The sequence below is a fragment of the Pieris brassicae genome, chromosome 11 (genome assembly GCF_905147105.1).
Source record: "Pieris brassicae chromosome 11, ilPieBrab1.1, whole genome shotgun sequence".
NCBI lineage: Eukaryota > Metazoa > Arthropoda > Insecta > Lepidoptera > Pieridae > Pieris > Pieris brassicae.
The window spans coordinates 8,301,688-8,312,185 of NC_059675.1; positions in this window are offsets into that span (position 1 = coordinate 8,301,688).

Here is a 10,498-nt window from a genome sequence, read left to right on the forward strand (position 1 = left end):
TAAATCTGCCACTGTTTCGACAGGGAACAAACCTAAAGACCAACCAGGTTTTATACCAACTGCGTTAACTATTTAGCAACAAGTTTAGCAGAATATACTCTAAATTCTACTAAACCAGAGGGAATATTGCTACGCTGTCCTGTGAGTTGTCGCGCCCTGGTCGCAATAACAGTCTTTCCTTCAAGTTTTTAATTAAAATATAAAATTGTCTATTACGCTACTGTGTATTATGTAAGTATATAAGATGTTTCACGAATATAACTTACCACTTCGCGTGTTAAAACTCAAGTTGATTACAGTAGCAGTTGCTACCGCTCCACAGATATAAGAAAGTATCAATATAATTGTATTTTTAAATATTAACTACTCTTTTACTAGGTGTAATCGCGAATAGTGAACTATACTTATATATTATACTATATGTAAGTAAAGTTAATAATAAGGATAATATGGGTAGTGAACCGTTTGTGTTAATATTTATCTAAAAAACAGCTGCTTTCTGACCCATATATTTTTTCTATAATACAAATATTAATTGGTGTAACCGAATCCGTAAAAGAGTAACAAAAACGTACCGTCTAAAGGAATATCGTCACGGTTTTAATGATGGGGGATGTTCATATTATAATGGGAGCGGCAAATTGTGCCCATGCGTATGAACGAGGGTTTATATTTTCACCTGCTCTTATTTACCGATCTTAAAAAGATGGCGCACAAGGCGGGGAATGAGTTCCGGCACTTTAAGGAATTAACGTAAAGATGCCTGTAAATTAAATTTAAACATTTATAATTTTAAGGACCCGCCAAAGCTCCTCTCTAGGCAAAATGGCGTCGCACCAGTCCCATGTACATGCCATGCCAGTAAACACGTAGTTTACTAGTATAGGTACGTACGAAGTATTGCTACAGGTACGTGGTTTTGGGTACCAACGTAAATTTATTACCTTTCTTAAATTAACCATATTTTCGATATACGACGAAATTAAACTCCGAGATACTACGAGATACTAACAGGCGATGGCATATTATTTACAGGCATAGGTACAGAGGCTAATGCCTACATTAATGTCATCATCGATGCAACTTGTGACAGTTTTGTGTCACGTGACTAATGTATAAAAATCAATATTGTTAGTTATCGATTTTCTGATAATTGAGTGATTATTTACAAGTTATATTTCTCCCTAACGCCTTTTAAAGCCACGTTATATGCATATTTCTCTCAACAGCATTTAATTTTTCATACTGTCAAATAGGTAGCCCTTAGCGTTGCTGCTCTAAGGCTCGCTTCATTTAAGATATATAAAATCTATGCAATATATAAAACCTATCTGTACATTCATATTTTATTTTAGTTCTACACCTAGTCATAAAAATAATAGCTATAGAATTAAACAAAGCCAAAAACGGATACACATTTAAACACAAATATGAAATACATGTAGCGACACCTACAGCCGACGCGGCTGGAATCACTGCGATAACGTGTATTTTAGCAGAGCTACGCTCGCCACAACAGCCTCCAGCTGAGCTTGTCAACGTTCTTCATGCTTATAGTGAGATTCCATAGAAAAAAATTGTCACCCCTGACTGGCCCAGAAACCATTAGGGAAAAATACACATTTACTAAAATTGCAAAACACACCTATTTTGTTTGCTTTTTTATAATCAAACTTAAAATAACTTTATTCATATAGGTAAACAAGTACACTTATGTACGTCAGCAGAAAAGAAGTTAAATTTATTCTAAATTTTCATTTACTACCAGTTCGCAAGTCAAGGGCTTGGATATATCGCCAAGTTTTGAGTCTTACAAATTTTCAAAACTGGAGGAAATCAATCCCAAAGATTAGGATTGTTTAATGGTCAAATTATAAAAAGGTTTATTAAACACTTTAAGTTTTGAATTTATTGTTATTTATAAAAACGAATACAATTTCCATATAAGGAGTGGTTTATCTACTGGAGCCTGGTTAGTCATACGCTTAGATTAGTTCTGTTTCGAGTATGATACTTATGAAAGTCACCATTTGTTATATAATCGTTTATAGTTTTTGTACACACAACAAGGCTTCTAGATTTAACCAGAAAGAGTGCAGTACAGAAAGTAGTTTTTTAAAACGGTCCATTAAAAATGATAATTAATACGCTAACTAATGATGGCTAGTTGCCATCATCTTCAGTAAACATAAACAAACGGATGTAGAAGAATTAGAAGGTTTTTGGCTAAATGGTGTTAGCAACGATTTTACTAAAATATTCTATTTTAAGAACTATATTAGCCTAGTAGCTTCAACGTGCGACTCTCAACGCTGAGATCGTAAGTTCGATTCGCGAGTTCCATAAAAAACCAAATAGAATGTAAAAGAAACCTTTTTAATTGGTAATGTAAACTGTAACATTATAGTTATCATTTTCCACACTTTCAATTATTACAATCTATACATTATAGGTTGTGCTATTATTATTTGCATGAATAGTAAGTAACAGAGACAAGTGGACAGGAACTAATATATCTTAGACCTGTTAGGAACAGGACTCCTAGATGTAGATGTTTCAGGGCTTTATTCATAAATAATTAGTGCAATGTTCGTGTGCCTCAGAAAACTAATGTTTAAGGCTGGTAAATGAAGATTATAAAAATATCAAATATGTCCATGCCTAATTGGGAAGTTATTTAACTTTTAAGCAAAACTGATATTTAAAAACATTAAAAGAAAACTGAGAATTGTGAGACGGATTTCCAAGTTTGAGTTTAAAAGTCCATATTGACGTTATTTCGACTGTAAGTCTAATACCCGTGAAGGAAAACATAATGAGGAAATCGGCATGACTCAAATAAAAATTGACGACATGTGTCAGACCTTGTCTACGCAATAAACAACCAATGAAACGGACGCAATCCGAGGCCAAGTCCCATATAGGGTTGTAGCGTGGTGGCGCTGTGGTGGATTACTTTTATTCTATGGTACATTTAATAAATTTTCTATTTAAAAAAAATAATATTGTAGTATAATATGAATATTGTTCTGTAGAAGAAAAAAACAGGTCAGTTACAGAGATGAGTTCGGACGGATCAGCAGCTAACTTTTGACGTCGAGGCAGAATACCTACGATAAATTCCATTCGTATCACCTCGATGTCCGTCATTCCACCATCACTTTGTGGAACCGGTCCGCTGAAATATTTTCGAAGCAATTTAGGGTCCTTAAAGAAAAGAGCGTACCAATTCTCAAAAGGTCGGCAACACACTTGCAAGCCTACTCCACGGCAGTATCACTTAGCATTAGGTGAGGCTCTTGCCTCTTGTTCCAAAAAGGTGAGTTTTCCTACCTAATACATATTTGAGAATATTTTTTTTCCCAAAAATATTTATTTCCTCAATGTACTGTCTTTATTTAAGAGGTAAGGAGAATCAGTTCACACGGACACAGGCCAAAGACGTGTAAAAACAGTCTATTGGTAGTTGGAAGCGCGTATTAAGTAGCTGCGACCAGCGCTAATGCAATGTGTACAGTCTTGCAGTTAATACATTTGAAATAAATAGTTACTTATACCTTTGAATTAATACTCAATACATTTTAAACTTTGTAAGTAAGATAGCGACGGATGTTAGTTTTTATTAGATATTATTAAAACTGTGTCTGAAGACCCGACAAATAATAGTGGGCATTAAAATAATTGTGTAAATATTGTATATTAAAAGTGATTAACTTTTTACGCAGTATATGGTTTGGGTTTTAGTATGCAACTGCATTAAACCTAGAGCTATGTGCGCATTTCACACTCGGGCGAAGAAGTAAAACTGACAAAAACCGGCATGCCAACACCACGTGTGTCCGGTTTTTTTTTCTAGATAGGAATATGTTAGTTAGTAAGGATAGTAGTGATTCATTAAGAAAAAAAAATATTAAGACGAATGTCCAAAATGTATTACGAACACACAGATATACAGTATTTCCAATATTCTTAACCTACATAGTAATAATATTTATAACAATTAAAAATTGATCAATAGAAAATTATAATAAATTAAAAAAGTTTGGTCCCTGTGGTCCCTATAATTCTGGCGACATATTCTCGCCGTATTGTGACACTTATTCATTAAGCGAGGAAATCACCAGCTCTGATGTCACCGGTACTTACCAGCATAAATCTTTAATTAGCACGTGTGCACTAGAACCTCAAGGCTTAAGAGTCTCTACTCCAAAAACTAATTATTTTTATTTATTAAAAGATATTTCTCGCTCGATAGTATTTTCCACAAAGTCCCGCTCGGCATCTTAAGTCTCGATGTCCGTGCGTGACGGATCTACTCAACGAATTCACGGCAAGTCAAATGTTTAATTTGCTCTATAAATCACGCTATTAAAAACATTTCAAGGGTGTCATCGCGGCACCGATCTCATTGGAAACGTGACGGCTACTTGCTGTGTGGCCTGTATCCATCGGGGGTACAATTCTAGTACTGTCGATAAGCGATCGATCTGACCATCATTCTCTTGTAATGATTTTTTAAAACATTCTACGTTCGTTCGTCAGGATATTTTTACTTATATTTTCCTCGTGCTAAAAGTTAAATATCATAAATTTATATAGAAAACATTTGCGTTTAGATACATAAATATATAATACGATTTCTAATCTACACGCCTTATTAACTATATTATATATATTGTAGACACTCTGTCATCTACAACGTAGAACTAGACTATATGTATAACCTGCACCAGAAAGCTGTGTTATTGTTAGATTCTCCTTCTAGAGCTGTCGAGTGGTAGTACTTCGTATTAATTCATGTTTTAAATATTTCTATTAAGTTAGAATTGCCCCCAAGCGACCACCGGCCAGCATCTACCGGTAATACACGCTGTTCTATTGTTGTAGTGCTACGGAAAAAAATGCTACACTAAATTCAATTTATTAGAAATAAATTGAATTTATTAGAAATAAATTGAATTAGTTTTTCTAGCGTTAAGTAATACGTAAATAAGTGTGTGATGAGATTTCTTGTATTTGAGAAAAGTAATTAACAACATCTATCACTAACTTGTGTTTACATAGCCAATGATTTCTAAAAATAATAGTTTCTATCGTCGTTTTTGTGTTTAAGACATGGGCTTCATTTATCACAATACTTAATTACTCATGGTATATATAGTGATAATATTGGAGTGGTAATATAAACCGTTACAAAATTTTGGTCTTTGGTTTCTTGGGTTGTGAAATCTACTATCAATGACTGTATTCAATGCTTTAGACTCCACGCGTATTTAGCCTTATCTATATCGGGCTTCTCGTTTACTATTATTAATATTTTTAGTAGAATTTATTAAATAGTTTACTATTAATATGTTTACATATTTTTAATGTGCGTGTATAATGGTTGACTGTCTCACCAATATAGTTAGGGCTTACTAAAAATCAGTGTTGCTAGTGACAGCAAGTTAAAGCTGAGTTGGTCCGAGTTTTGCCGAAAAAAATTCTTTTTTTGTTTAAGCAACATTAGACAAATAAATATATTTTTTTACATTCATAGCAATTCAGATTAACAACAAAAAATTACACAAATAATATTTTTAAATTAAATTATAAATGGGATATTATGTCATACCTAAGGTATTCAGGCTGTGATAAGAAGACTGTAAAACTAATTAAGGGTATTTGATGTTCTATACGTGAGGTTAATTAAATTATTCGCACATTCTAGAAGCTTGCCAGTTTTCTATAAGTATATATTAACACTTCACCGGTTAAATGTTAACACTTAATGTTAAACAATTCCAACAACAACGTCCAGTAAAATAATTCCTTCGGTTGGTCTCTGATTACCATTATCGGAACATGTAGTAGTAAACTCCAACAATTTTCTTTAGTAAAAAATATAATTGAACGACACAAGCCAATTCAAAGTTGTCTTATGCAACATTTATACTTAGAAGAAATATTAAAGTAACTCCCTAGATACAGGAGTCGTTTATCCAATGTAAAAAACATTTTATTGCGTAGAGTTGCGTGACGGTGAGCGTCCGGAGGAAACTCGCATTAAATTGAATTAATGAAATTGATTTACCGAAGGAGTTCCTTGGAGGCTTCTCTGTTCCATCGGCCACGGAATTCGGTAATTAATGCTCTTAGTATATACAATGGTTAAATAATTGTATACTATGTATGTCATTAAACAGGTTGAAACGTTTTACATTACTGGTACCATTACTAGCGTTCAGTCCCTCATCCATCGAAGACATGATATCTCGTACTTTTTCATAGATTGATGTCGTCTGGATGATGACGACTGAAGCACATCGCTTTGTTCTATTATCTATAGTTTCGGGATAGGGATTTTTACAAGTATTTTTTCACAACTTGCGATACATTACCGAAGGTTTCATACGGACACTTAAATATTTTGATAATATATATGATATGGTCATTAGCAATAATTTTAGTTTCGCTGTTAAATCATCCAGTAGTTTGAATTTTATTTAAATAAACATATTTACCACATTTTCAAATAGATTTAATCTTATTGTCTTTTGTTAACATAGCTTTTACACATACAGCTTTGATACTTTTTGACATTCAACACCTTTTGTCTTCAGTCACCGTGACCACGCACGCTGTAAAGCACGAGAAATATCGGAAAAAATTAAATTAGTACAAACTGGGGACAACATTCCGCATAACATAACGATTACAATACAAGAAAACAAACAACTGAGATTAAACCTTCTTAGCTATGCTTGAAAGAATGACTTTTTTTAAAAAAATGTAGCTAATTAAGTACAACAAATTACTTTTTAGTACCCACATGGATTATACATATTTAATTGTCATTTAAAGCCTTCATATTAAGTGTTTTATTGTAAGTACGCTGAAACCACCTGCATTTTTTTAATCGAGCCCAGTTCTTCTAAACCTAATATAGCGATGGTATGAACTTCCACATAATATGAATTAAATTACTTGGTACTAAATCATTAAATTAGGAACTCATTTCATATTGAAAGTAAACAATGCAAGTATTTATAAATGTCATAGTCGATTAGCTTTACACGGTGATTAATTTATGTAATTATAAAACGGCTTCCTCTTAATGTATGTATACCAATTAAGTCATCCATTACTCAACACTTTCTCGCAAAACTCTTGGAAAATTTAAAAAAAAACCTTGATGATCATTTGACACGTAAACATGCGTTTAACGAATACTTGAACAAGCGTAAAATGTAAAATATTGTGATAGTGACGTGCGCGGTGATTTATAAGAGATAATTTCGATACATAAAACATTTAACTATAGAAGCGGGCACCATTATTCAAAGATATTTATTCATGTCGAATGATTGCTTTTCCTTTGTAAATCCGACAATGGTGTTGGTGCGTATACCATTCGCGCGATCGCCCGATATCTCTTTGTACGCTCATTTGTTTCGGCGCGAACGCGATCTTTTCACGCACCGAAGTCTATTTGAAATTTAAATGGAGATGATTGATGAGTTTAGACACGACCTGTGACACGCACTACCGAATGCCTCGTGGGTACATCATACGTATTTGGTATGTGTGTTTCACCCTTTGTAAACGGTAATTATTATTGGTAGCCGAATATGTATTATAAGAACATAACTCTTTGTTTAAATTCGGGTGCATCGAAGCGCCTAATAGGATTTTTTGTGCATCATCTGTTGTGGGGCCGCGTGTTAATTTATCTTAACACCGAAGCATTTAATATTTATTGCGCTGATTTATCGTCTAAATTGAAGTTGCATGTTTTTATATGACAATTAAATTTGATTCAACGAAGTCTAGGTATCTATTTATAAAAAAAAATCTAAAGATATTAAAGACTTATTCGAATAAATCAAATCCTTACTTCATAAAGTTGTATTCATAACAAGCAACTCAGAACCAAGTTTACCTACCTATGTTATTAGAAAACTTCGAAAGAAACAACAGTTCACCTGTTATGTAACAGTAAAAGAAAACTAGATAGTGAATTTGAGTTATTAAAGTGTAATTCGAATGTTTGGGCAATAGTATCGCGTGAAATTGGGGCAAACGTGGTAGTTACCGGCGCCTTATAATTTGGTAGCCGCCTTCTCAGAAAGTTGAACAAACTATCCGTAACCTCCTTAATACATAATATTAAGGTTATGCTTTTGTATGAATGTAAGATAAAACCTCTCCAACGAAGTCCCATAAGCCGTTTGTTACATGGTGAATTGGCTACGCCACTAGATATATATTCTTGTTGTAACACCATACCAACTAAATTCCCACGTCGCCACTAACACTTCATGCGACGCGGTGACAGCGACTTGACTTGTCCCGGTATCTACCGTACCTGTGGTTTATCTCATTATTTTTACAGAGGAATCTCGATGACTTGAATCACGAAAGTCGAAATCCACTAAACCCCTAAATACGCGGTATCTCGAATAATTTAGACTTTGAAACTCGAACAAAATGTAATTTCCCTACGAAGTATTGATAATACATACATATTTATACGCTTTAACTCGAATTTCAAAACGGAGACTCCGTAAGTTGTAGTTAGTAAAATATAATAGCGTCTTACTTGGAATTCTCCGAAATAATAGCAATAAAATCCAAAATGAATGTTCGGGTTCGGGGTTTCTAGTCTATTGTTTTTGTAAATAATACATTCATAGATTTTTTTAGTATCTAGATTACTTAATTAAAGTGTAAAATTAACGTTCAAAGTGCAAAAAAAAGTCAAAGTAAAAAGTTGAATTGTTATTCAAATTGGACTCTAAAAATCGAAAAATACATATAGAAATCGTACCTGTGTAAGTCGAAATTTAAACAGTTAAATCTGTAGGTATTTGGAAGTTCTTGTTAAGTCGATTTTTTTACATTTTCCTTGACATTCGAGTTAGTGTCTATGTAAAGTGCCCGATTTGTATCATAAAATTCAGTTGCAGGCATCAAGATTCTAGATTCAAGAAGCTAGATTGATAAAAGCTTCAACATTTTTGATTGGTGCATCAGTCTCATAAAGAGTGTATGTATTGTACGCAGTATCCACGACCTAGGGTATTGAGGCAAGTAGGTCTTTCCAGTGTCATAATAAATAGGTCAAGGTCTTGACATGTCTCCACTACCTATAACATTACATTCTATAGTTTTAATCTAACTTGTTTGGGAAAACTTCAACGCTTATTACGTAAAATATTCGTATGAAAAAATCTAAAGTAATCTGAATTTTTATTTATTTATCCTAATTTTCTGTATTCACTATAGGATTTTATTCATACGTTAATGGATCTGGACCTGAATCGTTAGATCTATTCTAATTTGTACAGAAACCCGAAATGTATGGTCAAACATTTTCAGTTTCACCTGTAGATACATTAATCAAGAAACGTTGAAATTATTTTCGAATGTATTCATGATTCCTGCTTATTGCATGACTGTTTTCACATTACCATATCCGATAACAAAACGTGGATACTGACATAAATAAATGTTTATGTTGTTAGTATTAAAAGACTACAATTATGAAGGGTAAAAGACGGCCTGTTCGGACCTGATTTTTATCTCAAACGGTGAGCCGGCGTTTCCATCGAGGTAATTACAGAGTTTAGAACCTAGAGTGAATTATTAGACGCGCCGCAGTGCCGTAATCAACACAATAATTGTTATTTGCCGCTCTCAGTGTTTGGTGAATGATTTTGTGGTCGAAACAACGCGCGGGACGAAATTGAATTTTATACAATTATCAGACAGATAGGTGCACGTGTTCACATTTATAAATGCGTACTAGTGAGCAAGTTGCTAACAATAATTTATAAATCAGACTTCATATTATTAAAGTCTGACCAATAATTTAACACTTAAGATGCCGATTTAATTATATTTGCTTATTTTGGTTAGAAGAACTCTTCCTGCTCTAGCGGTTGCTAAACTAATGAAGTGCATTAAACGATAAATAAAGGCGATAAATTTTACCATTTTATTATAATTTGTACTTGATTAATTTAAACTTTAACTTCGACGAATTTCGTGATTTAAAGGCGGACATAATATACAACCAAAAACGATTTTCAATACTGAATTAATTTTAGTGGTTAAAGTGGCGTTTCACAAATTATAGTCACTTTTACTAAATAAATTGAATCTAGACGATTTAATACGTTATTGCTCAAAAACACCGTTTAAACTTTACAAATTGCTAAAATTATGTTTCTGGCTTCTATTCAATATTATTGGCACTTTTCGCAATTTGTATCGCGTTACTATAAACTCCAGACATATTATTCAAAGTTTATTGACTTTGTATAAATGAAATTAAGAGAGCCGCGTCTTTGATGTTTTCGCCGTACTCGAGATAAAATCAATTTGTATGCGTAATTTACATTTTTAATTTTACGCTAGACGGAGAAAATATATTCAAGTGGGAACTTTTAAGTGTTGAAAATTTGATTTGACTAATAATACACTGTTTTTATTCTGCCACTATGTGAACGGATTA